The 19,776-nt window shown below is 43.7% G+C and overlaps 1 protein-coding gene across 14 annotated transcripts in view; it reads left to right on the plus strand.

Annotated features, from left to right (window-relative positions):
- Window positions 1-1,745: 1,745 nt before the first annotated feature.
- Window positions 1,746-19,776, plus strand: part of ESCO1 (establishment of sister chromatid cohesion N-acetyltransferase 1) — a 74,295-nt gene continuing 56,264 nt past the window's right edge. For 8 of the 14 annotated variants that reach the window (XR_012427272.1, XR_006693869.3, XR_010582906.2 and 5 more), the window contains exons 1-2: window positions 1,746-1,859; window positions 15,028-15,158. The gene's annotated coding sequence lies outside the window, so the exon portion shown is untranslated. Of the gene's footprint in view, window positions 2,068-15,027; window positions 15,159-19,776 lie in introns of all 14 variants that reach the window. The other 6 variants (XR_012427273.1, XM_015440120.4, XM_074022747.1 and 3 more) reach the window with 3 other exon arrangements.

Below are 19,776 nucleotides of genomic sequence, written 5' to 3' on the forward strand. Positions count from 1 at the left end.
TCCCCAGGACCTTCTTGGGAGCTCTCAGGAATGGGGGCCACTCTTTTCACTGAAACCAGTTGGCTGTGAACTTATGTAATTTCTGCTGAGTTGTCAGGAAAGCACATTTGAGAATGAAACTAATGCAGATGAAAGAAGAGCTGGGCATTGTAGAGTGTCCTGCTGACATCATCTGACATCCTCAAGTTTTAGGATGAGCTGAGGTCAGCTGCTCCATCGCTCCTGGTTATGGTAGCAATATATATTTTTCTTTTTTTTTTTTTTTTTTTTTGAGACGGAGTCTCGCTCTGTCACCTAGGCTGGAGTGCAGTGGCCGGATCTCGGCTCACTGCAAGCTCCACCTCCTGGGTTCACGCCATTCTCCTGCCTCAGCCTCCCGAGTAACTGGGACTACAGGCGCTCACCACCTCGCCCGGCTAGTTTTTTTTGTATTTTTTAGTAGAGACGGGGTTTCACCGTGTTAGCCAGGATGGTCTCAATCTCCTGACCTCGTGATCCGCCCGTCTCGGCCTCCCAAAGTGCTGGGATTACAGGCTTGAGCCACCGCGCCCGGCCTTATTTTTCTTTTTTTTAATGTTGCTTACATGAGTTTGAGCTGGATTTCAGTCATTTTCTAACTAAAGAGACCTGACTAACATTTTCTTTGGATTATCAAACACTACTTTATTTTTCTAAGTTGAATGTCTTCCTCCAATTATCTGAAAAAAATAATTTCTTGGTAGTCTCAGACCCTCTTTGAACTAAAACTTGTGATTCTTTCTTTTTTTTTTTTTTTTTTTTTTTGAGACGGAGTCTCGCTCTGTCGCCCAGGCTGGAGTGCAGTGGCGCGATCTCGGCTCACTGCAAGCTCCGCCTCCCGGGTTTACGCCATTCTCCTGCCTCAGCCTCCCGAGTAGCTGGGACTACAGGCGCCCGCCACCTCGCCCGGCTAATTTTTTGTATTTTTAGTAGAGACGGGGTTTCATTGTGTTAGCCAGGATGGTCTCGATCTCCTGACCTCGTGATCCGCCCGTCTCGGCCTCCCAAAGTGCTGGGATTACAGGCTTGAGCCACCGCGCCCGGCCGAGAATCCCCCAATTCTCCCGAGTAGCTGGGATTACAGGCGCACGCCACACCGCCCGGCTAATTTTTGTATTTCTAGTAGAGACGGGGTTTCACCATGTTGGTCAGGCTGGTCTCGAACTCCTGACCTCAAATGATCCACCCGCCTCTGCCTCCCAAAGTGCTGGGATTACAGGCGTGAACCACCGCGCCCGGCCCCACCCTCCTTCTTTACATTGGCTCATATGGAAGACCAAAGGCACTTGGATTGTACGTCGCAGACAGAAGCAGCCAAAACCTACATAGCAACCAGTTGCGACAAATTTCCAAGGTAAACCACGACCGCAGGGGGCCTCGGTGGTTTTCAGCTCAAAGCGATGACCCCAGGAAGGACAAGCGGCCGCCGCTAGGGGGCGCCGCCACTTCCCCGCCAGGCGACCACCCGCGGAGGCGCGCGCGCGAGGCCTCCCACCGCGCCTGCGCTGAGGATGGACACTAGCTCGCCTTTCCCCGACGCCCAGCCGTCCGGGCCGGGGTGAAAAACTGCGTGACACGCAGCGAGCGTGGCGGCCATCTTCGTCTTCTGGGCACGTCAGCTGAGCCGGTTAGGGCTGAAGAGGAGCGTTGCGCAAGCGCACCCAACACAGTCACAGGTAACTCCCATCTGACGAGCGAGGCGTCGCCGTCGTCGCCGGAAGTTTGGTGTTTGCGCCGCGGGGGAGGCGGCGGCCGCAGCAGTAGCAGCTGAGTGTCTCCTGATACCCGGATGTGAGGCGATCCGCTGGCTCTGGTCTGACCCTCCGCCAGGCAAAAGGAAGGTACGCGAGCGTCCCTGACGGTCCCCGCCGCCTGCGTCCTCACCATCCTTTTGCCAGCCTCTCCAGGGAGCGGACGGTTCTCCCTCTTCCTGTTCCACCCTCGGTGGCGTGTTGCCTCGCACGCCGCTTCCTACTGCTTCGGTCCCAGCTCTTCGCGCCCCTGAGAGGGAGGCGGGAGGCTCTGGGCTCCGAGACGCCGTCGCCTGAGGTAGGCAGCTAACCTGCTCGCGCGGCCGAGCACCACCTGCCGCTGCTTGCTGAGCGGTCGGAGTTCATAAGGGTGGTGACCGCGGACGGGGCAGGGTCGGAGTTCCTAGCACGGCCGCGAGGGCTCCGGGAGCCCCGAGGTGGCGTGCAGCCATTGCTAGCACCGGGGTGGCGCCGGCGCTGGTCCCGCAGGTAGCCCCGAGCCCCGTCTCCGCCCCCAGCGTCTTCTCTTCCCAGCGCTTCCCCCGAGCCAGTCGCTCGCTCTCCCCCGCCGCAACTCGCTGACCCGGCCTGAGCCTGGCGGCCTCTGCAGTCTGCGGGGTGCGATGTGGGGTCCTGGTTTTACAGCCTTGAGCTTGGAAGGGGAGCGGGCCCAAGGTCATAGAGTAACTTGGGCTGGAGATGGGGGTCTCGGCACAGGTAGGGCGGCTCTGTAGTAGAAATGAGTGCATTGAGGGCCGCAGTGAAGTTGATAGCGATGGAGAGAGGCGAGCCAAAGAGAATTGGGTCCTCGATTTTTATCACGGTTCGAGATTATTTTAATATGGGGGTTTATTTTGCACAGGCAGAACGGGATAGCAAGTCCAACAATTATAAGACTACCTGCTCTCCCTCCGCCTCTCAATGACGCGTCCGGGGATCCGGCGTGTACTGTATTTCCCGGGGCGATGGGGAAGCAGCAGGGACCGGGGAGAGGGGAAGAAGGAGCTCAAGCTTTGCGATTTGAGAAGTGCTATGAACCATCTTTTCTGTAGTCTTAGCTGCAGTGAGATTCCTTTAAACAGGAATCGCAGCACACGGTATCTAAATATTATTACAAAATGATATCTCAATAAATAACCTTCGCAGGAAACAAAAGCGCTACTTGGTGGCATAAGGTGTGGTTAGTCCCCCCGCCAACCTTTTTTTTTAAAAACTGGATAAAACTTGGATTTCAGTTGAAAACATCCAGGTTGCGGTGAACTATGCTAGATTCATTTTGTCTTCCGATCTAGTCCTTAGTTTCTGCTTTACACAGGACACCAACACTAATAAAGTTTTAAGTTATTTTATTTTGAGACGGGGTCTCGCTCTGTCGCCCAGGCTGGATTGCAGTGGTGTAATCACGGCTCACTGCAGCCTTGACCTACCTCCCCGGCCTCAAGCAATCCTCACACCTCCGCCTCCCTGAGTGGCTGCGACTACAGGCGTGCGCCACTATGTTAGGCTAAGTTTTCTGTAGAGACGGAGTTTCGCCATGTTGCCCAGACTGGTCTCGAACTCCTGGGCTCAAGTGATAACCTGGGCCTCCAGAAGTGCTGGGATTACAGGCCTGAGCCACTGTGCCTGGTGTGTGTGTGTTTTTTTTTAATTGAAAAGCAAGAAATCTAATCAATGGAATTAGACATGGGAGTAGGATGAGAAGTGCTTTAAAAAGTGCTTAATTTGGAAGCCGCAAATTGAAGCGTAGAGCATGTGAGGAAATGAGGAAACTAGGACTGTAATAGAGCCACTTTTTCCCTTTTAGGCAGAATGCTGGATATGACTGTTGGGTCAGATGTGTGACTTTGGAAGCACAATTCCAAAATTTGTCCTGGCTTATGAGCTAGAACTCTTGTCATTGCTAACTGTGGAAAATATGCTATTGTTTCACCTTTCTCAATCAATATTATAATCCTGTAGTGAACAAGTAGTTGTTTTTTTTTTGAGATGGAGTCTCACTCTGTCGCCTGGGTTGGACGGCAGTAGTGAGATCTCGGCTCACTGCAATCTCCGCCTCCTGGGTTCAAGCGATTCTCCTGCCTCAGCCTCCCGAGTAGCTGGGATTACAGACAGGTGCCACCACGCCCGGCTAATTTTTTTTATTTTTAGTAGAGCTAGGGTTTCACCGTGTTGGCCAGGCTGGTCTCGAATTTCTGACCTCAGGTGATCCGCCCGCCTTGGCCTCCCAAAGTTCTGGGATTACAGGCGTGAGCCACCATGCCTGGCCAGGTAATTTTTTAAATGTCCGTCCCATACAAGGTGCTGGCATTTAAGTTGATGAATTGTGCTTCACAGAATAACTAAAAAAGTACCCTAATTAATGAATGCCATTAACTTCTTTTGCCAAATAGTCCTTTTTAGCTTGGTAATTTATTAGGCAGAGCTGATTGTATTTATTCTGTTAATGAAGGTGACTAGCGCTGCACAGTTCAGAATAATGGATTGTTTTTGTAATAGTTAAATACTTTTTCATGACTTTTTTTTTTTTTTTGAGATGGAGTCTCACTCTGTTACCCAGGCTGGAGTGCAGTGGCGCGATCTCGGCTCACTGCAAGCTCCGCCTCCGGAGTTCACACCATTCTCCTGCCTCAGCCTCCCGAGTAGCTGGGACTACAGGCGCCCGCCACCACGCCTGGCTAATTTTTTGTATTTTTTAGTAGAGACGGGGTTTCACCGTGTTAGCCAGGATGGTCTCGATCTCCTGACCTTGTGATCCACCTGCCTCGGCCTCCCAAAGTGCTGGGATTACAGGCGTGAGCCACCGCGCCGGCCTACTTTTTCATGACTTTTATTTGGCAGATTTTTGTTCCACATAGAGTTCTTGGAATACCTTCTATTGAAGGTGATTAAAATTTAGGTACCAGAAACCAACTCCAGTAAAATTGTTACTGTAGATAATTAACTTAAGGACTGTATTACCCCTTTTGTAACCCTGACTTTCATATTTTTCTGTGGATCATTCAATGGAAATTCTTTGGTTCTGTTTTTTCTGTATAAGTTCTGTATTATAGCTGTATTATAATACTGTAGTTACTTGGCCGGGTGCGGTGGCTCATGCCTGTAATTCTAGCACTTTGGGAGGCCAAGGCGGGTGGATCACAACAAGGTCAGGAGTTCAAGACCAGCCTGACCGGCATGGTGAAAGCCCACCTCTACTAAAAATACAAAAATTAGAAGGGCGTGGTGTCAGGGGCTTGTAATCCCAGTTACTAGGGAGGCCAAGGTAGGAGAATCATTTGAACCCAGGAAGTGAAGCTTGCAGTGAGCCAAGATTGCGCCACTGCACCCCACGCTGAGTGACAGAGCAAGACTCCGTCTCAGGAAAAAAAAAAATACTGTAGTTACTTTTGGCAAATAAGAGCATTCTGTTAACCCAGCCATCATGTCTTGTCTTTTCCTCAGGGGAAGGGGCGTATACATCTTATCTTGATTGCATTACAATGCTTAAAGGAAGACATATCCTATGCTCTCTTCAGCTTCCTTTAAACATTTGTGGCAGCATATGTAAGATTCACACAAAAACTCAGAGGGTAAATTAAAAGGAGGTAATAAATACTACTTTAATGTAGTGATTCTCAAACATTTTGGTCTTAGGATCCCCTTAACACTTAAAAATTATGGGACTCCAAGTAGCTTTTGCTTATATGAGTTTATATCTATTGATAGTTACTGTATTAGGAATTAATTCCTATATATTCATATGAAATAAACTACAGCTTAATATAAATAACATTTTAATTTTAGTTAACTTTTTTTTTTTTTTAAGTAATGGGCTCACTGTGTTGCTTAGGCTGGCCTTGAGCTCTTGGGCTGAAGTGATCCTTTTGCCTCGGACTCCCAAATAGGTGGGACTACAGGTGTGCACACCCAGCTTAATATATTTAATAAATAACATTTTAATGAAAAACTATATTCCAAAATAATTTAGTGAAAGAATGGTGATGGTATTACATTTTTGTAAATCTCCTTAATGTTTGGCCTGATAGAACACAGCTGAATTCTCCTATCAATCTGTTGCTATATATGTTTCTGGTTGAAGTTTATGACCAGTATGTTGGATGGGTATTTAACTTTTTCAGATAGTTGTGATACTCTGATCCTGCAACAAAACTTAACAAGTGGTAATTTCTTAAAGGTTAGTTGCAATGTAGAATCTGAAACCGTCTACATGTGTTTTGACATTCTGCATTAGAATTCATTGGTCTGGGCCGGGCGCGGTGGCTCAAGCCTGTAATCCCAGCACTTTCGGAGGCCGAGGCGGGTGGATCACGAGGTCAGGAGATCGAGACCATCCTGGCTAACATGGTGAAACCCCGTCTCTACTAAAAATACAAAAAACTAGCCGGGCGTGGTGGCGGGCGCCTGTAGTCCCAGCTACTCGGAGGCTGAGGCAGGAGAATGGCGTGAACCCGGGAGGCGGAGCTTGCAGTGAGCCGAGATCGCGCCACTGCACTCCAGCCTGGGTGACACAGCGCGAGACTCAGTCTCAAAAAAAAAAAAAAAAAAAAAAAGAATTCATTGGTCTGTTTTGTACTTTTAATCTTTTACTATCGTGTGATTTTGATCTCAGAAATCCTGAGAGCCCCCATATCACATTTCGAGCACTACTGCTTTAAGATAAATAATTGAATGTTTAGAATTAATGTAGTTATTGCAACTGAAGGGGATAATGATAAGATGGAAATTGAGTTGGCAAGTAGTTAAGCGAAGCCAGGAGTAACTAAGTAAATTTTTAAAAACTTTTTTGAGTAGGAGTCTCGCTCTGTCGCCCAGGCTGCGCTATATCAGCTCACTGCAACCTCTGCCTCCAGGCTTAAAGCAATTCTCCTGCCTCAGTCTCCCGAGTAGCTGGGATTACAGGCACCTGCCATCATGCCCAGCTGGTTTTTTTATATTTTTGTAGAGATGGGGTTTTACCATGTTGGCCAAGCTAGTCTTGAACTCCTGACCTCAGGTGATCCCCCTGCCTCAGCCTCCCAAAGTGCCGGGATTACAGGCATGATCTACCATGCCTGGCCAATATTTTCTATCTTTTCATAAAAACATTTTCTCTGTAATATTATAGCTAATTATTAATATTACAATGAATTGAATTCTTAAGCACTGGTGATATATCAGGAGCTTTTCTAAGAACTTTAAACATTTATGGCAGCATAGATAAGATTCTCACAGATAAAAACTCAGAGGGTAAATTAAAAGGAGGCATTAAGTATTACTTTAATGCAGTGCTTCTCAGACTTTTTGGCCTTAGGATCCCCTTATACTCTTAAAAATTTTGTAGGACTCCAAGTAGCTTTATATTAGGAAAGGTTTCTTTCCTTTTTTTTTTTTTTTTTCTTTGAAGAGATGGGATTTCACTGTGTTGCCCAGGCTGGTCTCAAATTCGTGGGCTCAAGTGATCAGCCCACATTGGCCTCCCAAAGTGCTGGGATTACAGGAATGAGCCACCACGCCTGGCCCAGGAAAGGTTCCTGTTGTGGCATTGTTGGAGAGGATTAAATTTAACTTACTTTTATCTCCTATAAATAGTACAGTCTTTGTGACAAGTATTATTTTATTTAGTTATTTATTTATTGATATGGAGTCTCGGTCTGTCGCCCAGGCTGGAGTGCAGTGATGCGATCTTGGCCCACTGCAAGCTCCGCCTCCCGGGTTCAGCCATTCGCCTGCCTCAGCCTCCTGAGGAGCTGGGGCTACAGGTACCTGCCACCACGCCTGGCTAATTTTTTGTATTTTTTGGTAGAGACTGGGTTTCACCATGTTAGCCAGGATGGTCTCGATCTCCTGACCTCGTGATCCACCTGCCTTGGCCTCCGAAAGTGCTGGGATTACAGGAGTGAGCCACAGCGCCTGGCCAATTTTTTTTTTTGTGTGTGTGTGTATGTGTGTGGCAGTCTTGCTCTTTTGCCCAGGCTAGAGTGCTGTGGCCTGATCTCGGCTCACTGCAAGCTCCGCCTCCCTGGTTCAGCCATTCTCCTGCCTCAGCCTCCCGAATAGGTGGGGCTACAGGCGCCTGCCACCACGCCCGGCTAATTTTTGTATTTTTAGTAGAGATGGGGTTTTGCCATGTTGGCCAGGCTGGTCTCAAACTCCTGACCTCAAGTGATCTGTTATGTATTTTAGAATGTGAGAAATACTTGGGTTACCTTAAATAATAGTAGTTCATTGGGAGGATATGTAGAAATAAAGAAGAGAAGACTTTACAGAGCTAGATCTTGTGGAAGAAAAGAATAGGAATCACCAAACACTAGGCTTTGCTGAAGAACAATTCACCAGGTCTTACAGAAACCTGAATATATTTCGGGACTCAGAGGGTGGCTGAGAATAGTGCAGCTCTAGCAGTTGGCTTGCCTTCTTTTAATTCCTCAAGCAGCAGGTATCCTGTAATTCCTAATTTAGTTATTTGCTGTTATAGTAGTAGGTCTTAATCCAGGGTGATTTTGCCTCTGGGGAGACATTTTGCAGTCTAGAGATATTTCGATTGTGAGGAGTAGGGGAAGGGTTGCTACTGGCATCTAGTGGACGGAGGTGAGGGCTGCTGCTCCTCCATGCACCAGACAGCCCCCCACCCCCGCACCCCCCCAACAAAGATTCTATGTGGTTCAAAATGTTAATAGTGGTGAGATTGGAAAACCTTGCTTTATAGTGACTAGATATTGGCACGTCTTGGGTCACAAACCCACCCTTGATCTAGTTAGCTATGGGAAGCATAGCATGGTCAGGACATTGAGAATGTGACTATGAATTGTCTAAGGTATTTTTTTTTAAAGGAGGTGCCTGTGGGCATGGCAGGTTTTTCAGAAAGGAGTTATGAATTTGACAAGCCACTAGACTCAGATTTGCAGTCAGTAATTCTCGTCCCTTTGATGTGGTTAAAAGATTGTATAGTTGAAATGCATTAAGAATTGGTAAATTATTAAGGAGATTAAGGATCTGTGGTGATCCATGTGAACTTTGAAGTTGATGATGGTGGTAACAGTGTGATTGGAGAAGAAAACTATGAAGAGTTTCTGGTGATCTGTAGGAATACAACAATGAAGAAAGAAAGTTTAATAACAGAATGGCATAAACCTTAAAAGAGACGTGTAAAGAATTTTGTGTAAGATGAAAAATGCTTGTGCTGGGGAAACCGTAGGCCCCTTGATGTGATATAGCCTGCTTAGGAGAGATATTAGTTTCCTATGTCCGCTGTAATAAATTATCAGAAACTTGATATCTTAAAACAATAGAAATTTATTATCTTTCATTTGTTCCTTGCCTTATCTAGCTTCTGGTGGTTGCCCTGGCATTCCTGGGCCTATGACCACATTACTCCAATCTCTGCCACCATTTTTGTATTATTTTCTCTTGTCTTGTGTCTGTCTCCTTCTCTTACAGGGATATCTGTGCCACTCTCTTACAAGGATATTTGTTATTGGATTTAGGGCCTACCTGGATAATCCAGGATGATCACATCTCAATATCCTTAATTTAATTATGTCTGCAAAGACCTTTTTTCCCCCAATAAGATATGTTCACAATCCCTAATTCAGGGATTAGGACACAGGTTTATCTTTTTTTTCTGGGGGGGGGCACCATTTAGCCACTACTGGAGAGTTTTAGAGAAAAGCGTATAAATTGAAGAGAGTGATTTTTTTTTTCTTTTCATTTCTTTTTTTTTTTTTTTTTTGCTTTGAGACAGAGTCCCGCTCTGTCGCAAGGCTGGAGTACAGTGATGAGATCTTGGCTCACTGCAACCTCTGCCTCTTGGGTTCAAGCGATTCTTTTGCCTCAGCCTCTTGAGTAGCTGGGACTATAGGCACACGCCACCACGCCCAGCTAACTTTTGTATTTTTAATAGAGACGGTTTCATCACGTTGTCCAGGATGGTCTCGATCTGTTGACCTCGTGATCTGCCCACCTCGGCCTCCCAAAGTGCTGGAATTACAGGTGTGAGCCACTGCACCTGGCCAAAAGTGAATTTTCAATTAAGGCTAGGAAGTAGAATTTCTGTTGTGAAGAGATTGAAGGTAGGAAGCTGCTTTTCATAGAAAAAGGGTTCATGACTGGGTGTGGTGGCTCATGCCTGTATTCCCAGCACTTTGGGAGCCTGAGGCGGGTGGATCACAAAGTAAGGAGTTTGAGATCAGCCTGGCCAATATGGTGAAACCCCATCTGTACTAAAAATACAAAAATTAGCCAGGCATGGTGGCGCGTGCCTGTAGTCCCAGCTACTGAGGAGGCTGAGGCAAGAGAATCGCTTGAACCTGAAAGGCAGAGGTTGCAGTGAGCTGAGATCATGCCACTGCACTTCAGCCTGGGCGACAGAGGGAGAAGCAGTCTCAAAAAAAAAAAGAAAGAAAGAAAAAGGGTTCATGTGGGACTTGTGGATAAATTTAAGAAAGGAAGAGATCAGCAGTGTAAGGAGAGTTAGAAGGAAGGTAGTAAGGGAAAATAACTGTTATGACAGACTTGCATTTGATTGGTGGGAATGGATCTGTGCAAATTGAAGGCCTTAGGTGTGAGAGGTCTGATGTTCTCGGTAGACTTTACCGTCTTTGCTTTGTGCCATCTTCAAGCTAAGTATTGCTGAGAACTTACTTTACTTTGTTGTCCTGGAAGAGAAATCTTTCCTAGATATTAAGATGGCTTTCTGAATTTTCACCAGTGTTTTATGGAACTGAAGAGGCTTTCATAGCAGCTTGGGGAAAAAGTCCTTCAGTAAATTACGTTGGGATTGAGAGGTATACTGGGCTTGATTCTGCAGTAAATCTGATGGAATTACTGTACCTTGAGATGGCTAGAAGTTTCCAGTAGTATGTTGAAATACAAGACAATTGAATATTGTCTATTTAAAGGCAATAGAGACTATTTAAAGGCAATAAATAAATAACAAAGAAAAAAGTAAAAGAAAAAAAATCAAGATGAGGTTGGGCAAAATAGTTCTAGGGTGTGTAGGAAAAAGGCTGATTAATTTTAAGAAGTGACTTGGAGGGGGAAAGTGGCTACATTGAAGTGATAGGGTAATTGTTTTTATTTGACTTGTTGATGTTACCTTTTTAAAGAAATTTTTTTTTTGAGATGGAGTCTTGCTGTCTTGCCCAGGCTGGAGTGCAGTGGCGCAATCTTGGCTCACTGTAGCCTCCACTTCCCAGGTTCAAATGATTCTCCTGCCTCAGCCTCCTGAGTAGCTGGGATTACAGATGTGCACCACGCCTGGCTAATTTTTGTATTTTTAGTAGAGATATGGTTTCACCATGTTGGCCAGGCTGGTCTCAGACTCCTGACCTCAGGTGACCTGCCCACCTCGGCCTCCCAAAGTGCTGGGCTTATAGGCATGAGCCACCGCGCCCAACTGATGTTATCTATTATTAACGTTTCTAAAATTAAGTCATCTCTGTATCCTATTTATTTATTTGACATGGAGTCTCACTCTGTTGCCGAGCTTGGAGTGCAGTGGTGTGATCAAGGCTCACTGCAGCCTCCCACCTCAGCCTCCCAAGTAGATGGGACTATAGGTGAACACCACTATGCCCGGCTAATTTTTGTATGTTTTGTAGAGATAAGGTTTCGCCATGTTGTCCGGGCTAGTCTCAAACTCCTGTGCTTAAGAGATTTGCATGCCTAGGCCTCCCGAAGTGTTAGTATTACAGGTGTGAGCCACCGTACCTGGCCCATTTTTCTCTGTGGTTGGCTGTTTTATTAATTTGTAGGATACCTTATACATAATTGTATAATCTGTGCATACCAATCCTTTGTAAGTTAATATTTTCACCTTTCACATTTTAGGTCTATAGTCAGTCCATTTGCCATAGACTTTAGTATTGTGTGAGGTAGGGATACAATTTCTTTTTCTTTTCTTTTTTTTTAGAGTAAAGTAAAAGCAAGTTTATTAACAAAGTAAAGGAATAAAAAATGACTACTCCCTAGGCAGAGCAGCCTAGGGATCCAATTTCATTTTTCCCGCATGTGATATTCAGTTATCCCAGTACTACTTCTTTAAGGCGACAGTGCTGTCTCTTATAAACCAAATGATCATATATATTAAATACTTGGTTTGATTCTGGTCTTTTTTTTTTTTTTTTGAGATGGATCCTTGCTGGGTTGCTCGGGCTGGAGTGCAGTGGCTGTTTGTAGGCAGGATCATATCACAGTCTAGGCTCAAACTTTTGGGGTCAAGTGATCCTCTCACATGAGCCTCCTGAGTAGCTGGGACTATAGGCATGCGTCAACAGACCCAGGGGCACCTTGTGTTTTTTGTCGTTGTTGTTGTTTGTTTGTTTTTTGTTTTAAAGTTTCGCTATGTTGCCCAGGCTGGAGTAGAACTCCTGGCCTCAAATGATCCTTCTGCCTTCTCCCAAGTAGCTGAGATCATAGGTGTGTGTCACCACACCTGGCTAATTTATTTTTTGTAGACATAGGGTCTTGCTATGTTGCCCAAGCTGGTCTTGAACACCTGGGCTCAGGCAATTCTCCCACCTTGGCCTCTGAAAGTGCTGGGATAATAGGCATGAGCCACTACACCTGGCTACTTTTATCTTTTTTAAAGAAGTTTTTAATGAGAGAGGACTCAAATTACTAAAATAAGGAATGAGAGATATTACCAAAATAAAAAGGGTTAAAAGGGAATATGAACAGTGGTATGCTAACAATTTCGATAACCTAGATAAAATAGACAAGTTCCTATAACTGACTCAAGAAGAAATAGAAAATCTGAATAGACCTATAACAAAGAGGTTGAATAAAAATACTTCCAAAAATGAAAAGCCCACGCTCAGATGGCTTCACTGACGCAATCTACCAAACATTTAAAGAAGAATTAACACCAATCCTTCATAGACTTTTCAGAAAATAGAAAAGGAAGGATCTCTTAGTTCATTTTATGAGGCTGATATTACCTTAGTACTAAGAAGACATCACAGTACTAAAAAGACCTTAGTGCTAGGCAAAGACATCACAAGAGAACTACAGATTAATATTTCTTATTAATATATCCACACAAATCCTCAACTAAATATTTGTAGACTGAGTCCACCAACTTATAAAAATGATAATACACAATGACCAAGTTGCATTTATCCCTGCAGTGCACAGTTGGTTCATCATATGGAAATCAGTATGACACACCATGTTGATAGAATAAAGGAAAGAAACGGACATCATTACCTCAATAGATGCAGAAAAAAAATCTGACAAAATCCAATATTCTTTCATGATAAAACCGCTAAACAAACTAGAAGTAGAAGGGCATCTGTGAAAAATCCACATCTAACATCATATTTAATGGTATGCAGGACTGAACGCTTTCCCCCTAAACTTAGGAATAAGATGAAGATACCTGCTCTTGCCACTTCTTTCAACAGTTGAAAGGAGGAGATTTCCACTGGAGGTTCTAGCCAAGGTAGATTGGCAAAAGAAAAAGAAATAAAAGGCATCCAGTTTGGAAAGGAAGCAGTAAAACTCTCTCTCTTTGCAGATGACATGATCTTACATGTAGGAAATCCTAAGAAATTCACACAAAAAAACCTATTAGAACTAATTAAATTTAACAATGTTACAGGACACAAGATCAGTGTACAAAAATTAGTTTTGTGTATACTGTGGTGAACCATCAAAAAAGGAAATTAAGAAAATAATTATTTTAGTAAATCAGTATATAGAAGAGATACCTGCATTCCCATGTTCATTGCGGCACTCGTCACAATAGGCAAGACATGGAATCAACCTAAGTAAGTAAGTGTTAATCAGCAGATGAATGGATAAAGAAAATGTGGTATGGAATGGAATATTATTCAGCCATAAAAATATGAAATCTTGTTGTCTGCAGCAACATGGATAAAACTGGAAGACATTATGTTGAGTGAAATAGCGAGGCATGGAAAGATTTACTGCATATTCTCGTTCGTATGTGGGAGCCCCAAAAAAGTTGATCCCATGGAGGTAGAGAGTAGCATAGTGGTTACCAGAGGCTTAAGAAGGGTGTGGGGAGGAGAGGATGGAGAGAAGGTGGTTAATGGTTATAAAAATACAGTTAGAAGGAATAAGTTCTAGTGCTTGGTAGCTCACTAGGGTGACTGTAGTTAATAATTTATTGCATATTTCAAAATAACTAGAAGGGATTTGAAATGTTCCTAATACAAGTAATAAGTGTTTGAGGTGATGAATTATCCCAGTTACCATGATTTGATTATTACATGGTTGTATGTCTGCATCAAAATGTCACATATACCGCAGAAATATGTACAATCATTATGTATCAATAAAAAAAATTCTTTTAGGCTGCGCTCAGTGGTTCAAACACCTGTAATCCTAGCATTTTGGGAGGCCAAGGTGGGAGAATGGCTTGAGCCCGGGGGGTTTGAGACCAGCTTGGGCAACACACGGAGACCCCATCTCTACAAAAAATAAAAAAATTAGTCCGGTTAGGTGGCATGCGCCTGTGGTCCCAGCTCCCCAGGAGGCTGAGATGGGATGATCACTTGGGGACAGGAGTTTGAGACGTGCCTGGGCAACATAGAGAGACATAGTCTCTCTCTCTCTTTCTTTTTTTTTTTTTTCTGAGACGGAGTCTGGCTCTGTTGCCCAGGTTGGAGTGCAGTGGCGCAATCTTGGCTCACTGCAACCTCTGCCTCCCGGGTTCAAGCAGTTCTCTGCCTCAGCCTCATGAGTAGCTGGAATTACAGGCACCTGCCACCACACCCAGCTAATTTTTTGTATTTTTTTAGTAGAGACGGGGTTTCACCATCTTTGCCAGGCTGGTCTTGAACTCCTGACCTCGTGATCCACTTGCCTCAGCCTCCCAAAGTGCTGGGATTACAGCAGTTGTGTAATGTTTTGCATATAATAGTGAAAAATCATCACAGGTTTTTTTTTTGTTGTTGTTGTTGAGATGGGGGTCTCACTGTGTCACCCAGACTGGATCACAGCTCACTGCCAGCCTCTGTCTCCTTGGGTTCAGGTGATACTCCCACCTCAGCCTCTGAAGTAGCTGGGACTACAGATGTGCCACCACACCAGGCTAATTTTTGTATTTTTTGAAGAGACAGAGTTTCATCATGTTGCCCAGGCTGGTCTCAAACTCCTGGGCTCAAGTGATCCTTCCACCTCCACCTACCAAAGTGCTGCAATTACAGGGGTGAGCCACTGCACCTGACTCGGCCATTTTTTAGTCTAGCTTCGTCTAAGTTGTTTTAATGTATCAATTAATAGTGATATTTTTGTATTTTTTTTTTTTCAACAGATTGTCTTTGGCTATAGAGTTTTTTTTTTTTTTAAAGATTAAACATACAGGAAGTGATAAGAAGTACCATTCATTAGAAGCATCATCCATCAATCAACTTGAAGAAAAAGGTGATATACTATTTCTTTAAGGTAAGTGGCGTATGATTTTATGATTTAGTATCTTCCAAGATGATTGATCAGTGTGCCAAATATACTTTATATTTTCAGAGAATTTTAACTTACATTTTTATTTTTCAACAAGGTTGTATGTCTACATGATAAAACATTTCAGTGGGTATATAGTGAAAAGTAAGCTTTTCTCATACTCCTGGCACTTGGTCTAGTAATTCTCTTGTTTAAACATCATCACTATTATTAGTTGGTGTCTCCTTCCAGATATGTTTTATGCATAAACAGGCATATGATTCTGTATATTTTCTTCCTTCCACCATCTCCCATTTCTCTCTTTACATAAAGGGAGACATGCTATATTCTCTCTTCTGCACTTTGCTTTTTTGGTTTAATAATGTTTCTCAGTCATAAGTTCATATAATTTATATCTCTATTTGTTGGACAGCTTTATTAAAGCATAATTTATATATAATAAACTGCAGTCTCTTAAAATTACAGTTTGGTAGTTTTTGACAGATTTAAATATTCATGGAATCACCACTACAGTCAAGATAGAACATTTCTGTCACCTCCAAAAGTTAATCTCTCTCTCTCCACTCTGGATCCCAGGCAATGACTGAGCTGCTTTTTGTCACTGTAGATTAGTTTGCTTTCTCTAGAATTTCTTTTCTTTCTTTTTTTTTTTTTTTAGACAGAGTCTCGCTCTGTTGCCCAGCCTGGAGTGCAGTGGCATGATCTCGGCTCACCGTAACCTCTGCCTCCTGGGTTCAAGCGGTTCTCCTGCCTCAGCCTCCTGAATAGCTGGGATTACAGGCATTCGCTACCACACCTGGCTAATTTTTGTATTTTTAGTAGAGATGGGGTTTCACCATGTTGCCCAGGCTAGTCTCAGGCCCCTGACCTCACATGATCTGCCTGCCTTGGCCCCCGCAAAGTGCTGGGATTACAGTGTGAGCCACCCTGCCTGGCCTAGAATTTTTTTTTCTTTTTTATTAGTGCCTTTATAAGACAGAGTTTCATGAAAAGTGGAATCATACAGTATGTACTCTTTTGTGTCTAGCTTTTTCATTCAGAATGATTGCAAGGTTCATCCATATTGTTTACTATTAGTAGTTTGTTTCTGTTGATTTTGTTGTTGTTTTTGAGACAGAGTCTCACTCTGTCGCCCAGGCTGGAGTACAGTGGCATGATTTCGGCTCACTGCAACCTCCGCCTCTTGGGTTCAATCAGTTCTCCTGCTTCAACCTCCTGAGTAGCTGGGATTACAGGTGCCCGCCCACTAAGTTTTGTGTATTTGTAGAGACAGGGTTTCGCTATGTTGGCTAGGCTGGTCTCGAACTCCTGACCTCAGGGGACTTGCCCACCTTGGCCCCCCCAAACTGCTGGGATTACAGGCATGAGCCACTGTGCCTGGCTGTTTCTACTAATTGTTGAATGGTTTCTGTTGATTTTGTTTATCCATCCACCTGACTTTTGGGTTGTTTTCACATTTTGGTTATTGTGCATAAAACTGTTCATTTTCTTTTGTGTATTTGTTTTGTTGTTTGTTTTGAGATGGAGTCTTGCTCGTTTGCCCAGGCTAGAATGCAGTAGTGCCATCTCGGCTCCCTGCAACTTAACGCCTCCTGGTTCAAGCAATTCTCCTGCCTCAGGCTCCCGAGTAGCTGGGATTACAGATGCCCACCGCCACACCTGGCTAATTTTTGTGTGTGTTTTTAGTAGAGACAAGGTTTCACCATGTTGGCCAGGCTAGTCTCAAACTCCTGACCTCAGGTGATCCGCCTGCATCGGCCTCCCAAAGTACTGGGATTATAGGAGTGAGCCACTGTGCCCAACCTCTTTTGTCTATTTAGATATCTAATAATTTCAGCACCATCTGTTGAAAAGACTTTCTGGGGCCAGGTGCAGTGGCTCATGCCTGTAATCCCAGCACTTTTGGAGGCCGAGGTGGGCCGATCATGAGGTCAGGAGTTCAAGACCAGCCTGACCAACATGGTGAAACCCTGTCTCTACTAAAAATACAAAAATTAGCCAGGCGTGGTGGCATGCGCTTGTAATCCCAGTTACTCAGGAGGCTGAAGCAGGAGAATCGCTTGAACCCAGGAGGCGGAGGTGCAGTGAGTCAAGATGGTGCCACTTCACTCCAGCCTGGGCGACAGAGGGAGATTCCATCCCCCCGCAAAAAAAAAGAAAAGAAAAGGCTTTCTTTCCCTCTTTGGCTTGTCTTGGCACTTTTGTTGAAAATTAACTGACCATACATGTGTAGTCTGTTTCTGGATTCTCTCTTCTGTTTTGTTGATCTCTGTGTCTTGTGATTGTTATACTGTGTTGATTTTTGTAGCTGTATAGTAAATCCTGAAATTGGATAGTGTTAGTATTTCAGTTCTGCTCTTTTTAAAAAATGTTTTGGTTATTGTACATAGTTTGCATTTTCATACACATTTTAAAATCAGGCTGTCGATTTCTGTATAAAAAGCCTGTGGGAGCCAGGTGTAGTGGTGCATTCCTGTAGTCTTAGCTACTTGGGAGGCTGAGGTAGAAGGATCACTTGAGCCCAGAAGTTTGAGGCTGCTGTGAGTTATGATTACACCACTGCACCCTAGCCTGGGTGACAGAGAGAAACCCCGTCTCTAAATAAAAATAAAAATAAAAATTGGACCTAGAGATCTATTAAAAAGAAAAGCCTGTAGGAATTTTGCCTGGAATTGATTTGAATCTCAGCTCTACCTTGATGTGATTGCATGGTATTCTGTTGTACAAATGTATCATCAATTCTATAAACAGTGTTAGAGTGATGGTTGTTTGTTGGGAGAGGGATTTCAATCTTTGTTGAAACATTGTTGCAATGAGTTTTGTAGCTGCATGTGTCTTGTGCACTTGTGCAAGTATAACTAATTATAAAATCCTGGAAATGAAACTGTTTTTGTTTTTTGAGACAGAATTTCGCTCTTGTTGCCCAGGCTGGAGTGCAACAGTGCGATCTTGGGATCTTGGCTCACCGCAATCTCTGCCTCCTGGCTTCAAGCGATTCTCCTTCCTCAGCCTCCCAAGTAGTGGGATTACAGGCATGCACCTCCATGCCTGGCTAATTTTGTGTATTTTTAGGAGAGATGGGGTTTCTCCTTGTTGGTCAGGCTGGTCTTGAACTCCCGACCTCAGGTGATCTGCCTGCCTTGGCCTCCCAAAGTGCTGAGATTACAGGTGTGAGCCATTGCGCCAGGTCTGAAATGAAACTGTTTGAAAATTAGCATTTATAATTTTGATGGGTGGATTGCCCTGCATAGACATTGAATCACTTTTAGTAATGTAAGGTACCTGACACAAACATTTACCAAGAGTATATTGTTAAACTTCTTGATCTTTGGCTAGTCTGATAGGTGAAAAATGATATTTTGTGTTGGTTTTAATTTGTATTATTATCTTGTTATCTATTATACCAGCTATTTATAGTTATTTCCCTGTAAATATATTTTGTTTATTAGCTTTTGCTATTTCTTGCCAGTATTTTTCCTCAGTTTTGCCCTTCAAACTTGGCTTCTGAATTTTGTGACAAGGCTTAAAAGGCCTTTCTCACTGTGAAAACAAATATTTAAGGATTTCCTGGCCAGACAAGGTGGCTCATGCCTGTAATATAAGCACTTTGGGAGGCTGAGGTGGAAATATCACCTGAGGCCAGGAGTTCGAGACCAGCCTGGCTAACATGGTGAAACCCCATTTCTACTAAAAATACAAAAAATTACCCATATGTGGTTGTGCGCACCTATAATCCTAGCTACTTGGGAGGCTGAGGCGGGAGAATCGCTTGAACCCAGAAAGTGGAGGATGCTGTGAGCCAAGATTGCACCATTGCACTCCAGCTTGGGCAACAAGAGCGAAAAAAAGATTTCCCATACTTTAATCTGTGTTTTAATGTTTTTATTTTAATGATTAAAACATTTTTCTTGAACATTTTCTTATTCATAAACTAGGATAGGTTACCTAGATGGTTACCCAGTTTTTCTAACACCAATTAATTAACTAATTAATTTATTTATTGGAGATGGGGTCTCTCTTGCCCAGGCTGGAGTGTAGTGGCGTAATCACGGCTCACTGAAGCCTTGATCTCCCAGGCTCAAGCCATCCATCCATCTCATCTTCCTGAGTAGCTGGGACTACAGGTACACACCACGCCTCGCTGATTTTTTTTTTTTTTTTTTGAAGTATAGATGAGATCTCACTGTGTTGACCAGTCTGGTCTCATCTCATCTTCCTGAGTAGCTGGGACTACAGGTACACACCACGCCTCGCTGATTTTTTTTTGTTTTTTTTGAAGTATAGATGAGATCTCACTGTGTTGCCCAGTCTGGTCTCAAACTCTGATTAATAAATTTTTCTTTGAGATGGAATCTTGCTATGTTGACCATGCTGGTGTCAAACTCCTGGGCTCAAGCTATCCTCCTGCCTCATCTCTGGAGTAGCTGTTATTACAGGTGTGTGTGCCCAGCTAACAGCAGTTGTTGAGTAATCTTTTTTCATTAATTTGAAATGAATGAAATGAATACCACCTTTATATGTACTAAATTCCCTGATGGATTAGGGCCTATTTTTATTTTTGTTTTTATTTTTATTTTATTTATTTGTTTTTTTTTTTTTTTTT

Source organism: Macaca fascicularis, chromosome 18 (genome assembly GCF_037993035.2).
Source record: "Macaca fascicularis isolate 582-1 chromosome 18, T2T-MFA8v1.1".
NCBI classification, from domain to species: Eukaryota; Metazoa; Chordata; class Mammalia; order Primates; family Cercopithecidae; genus Macaca; species Macaca fascicularis.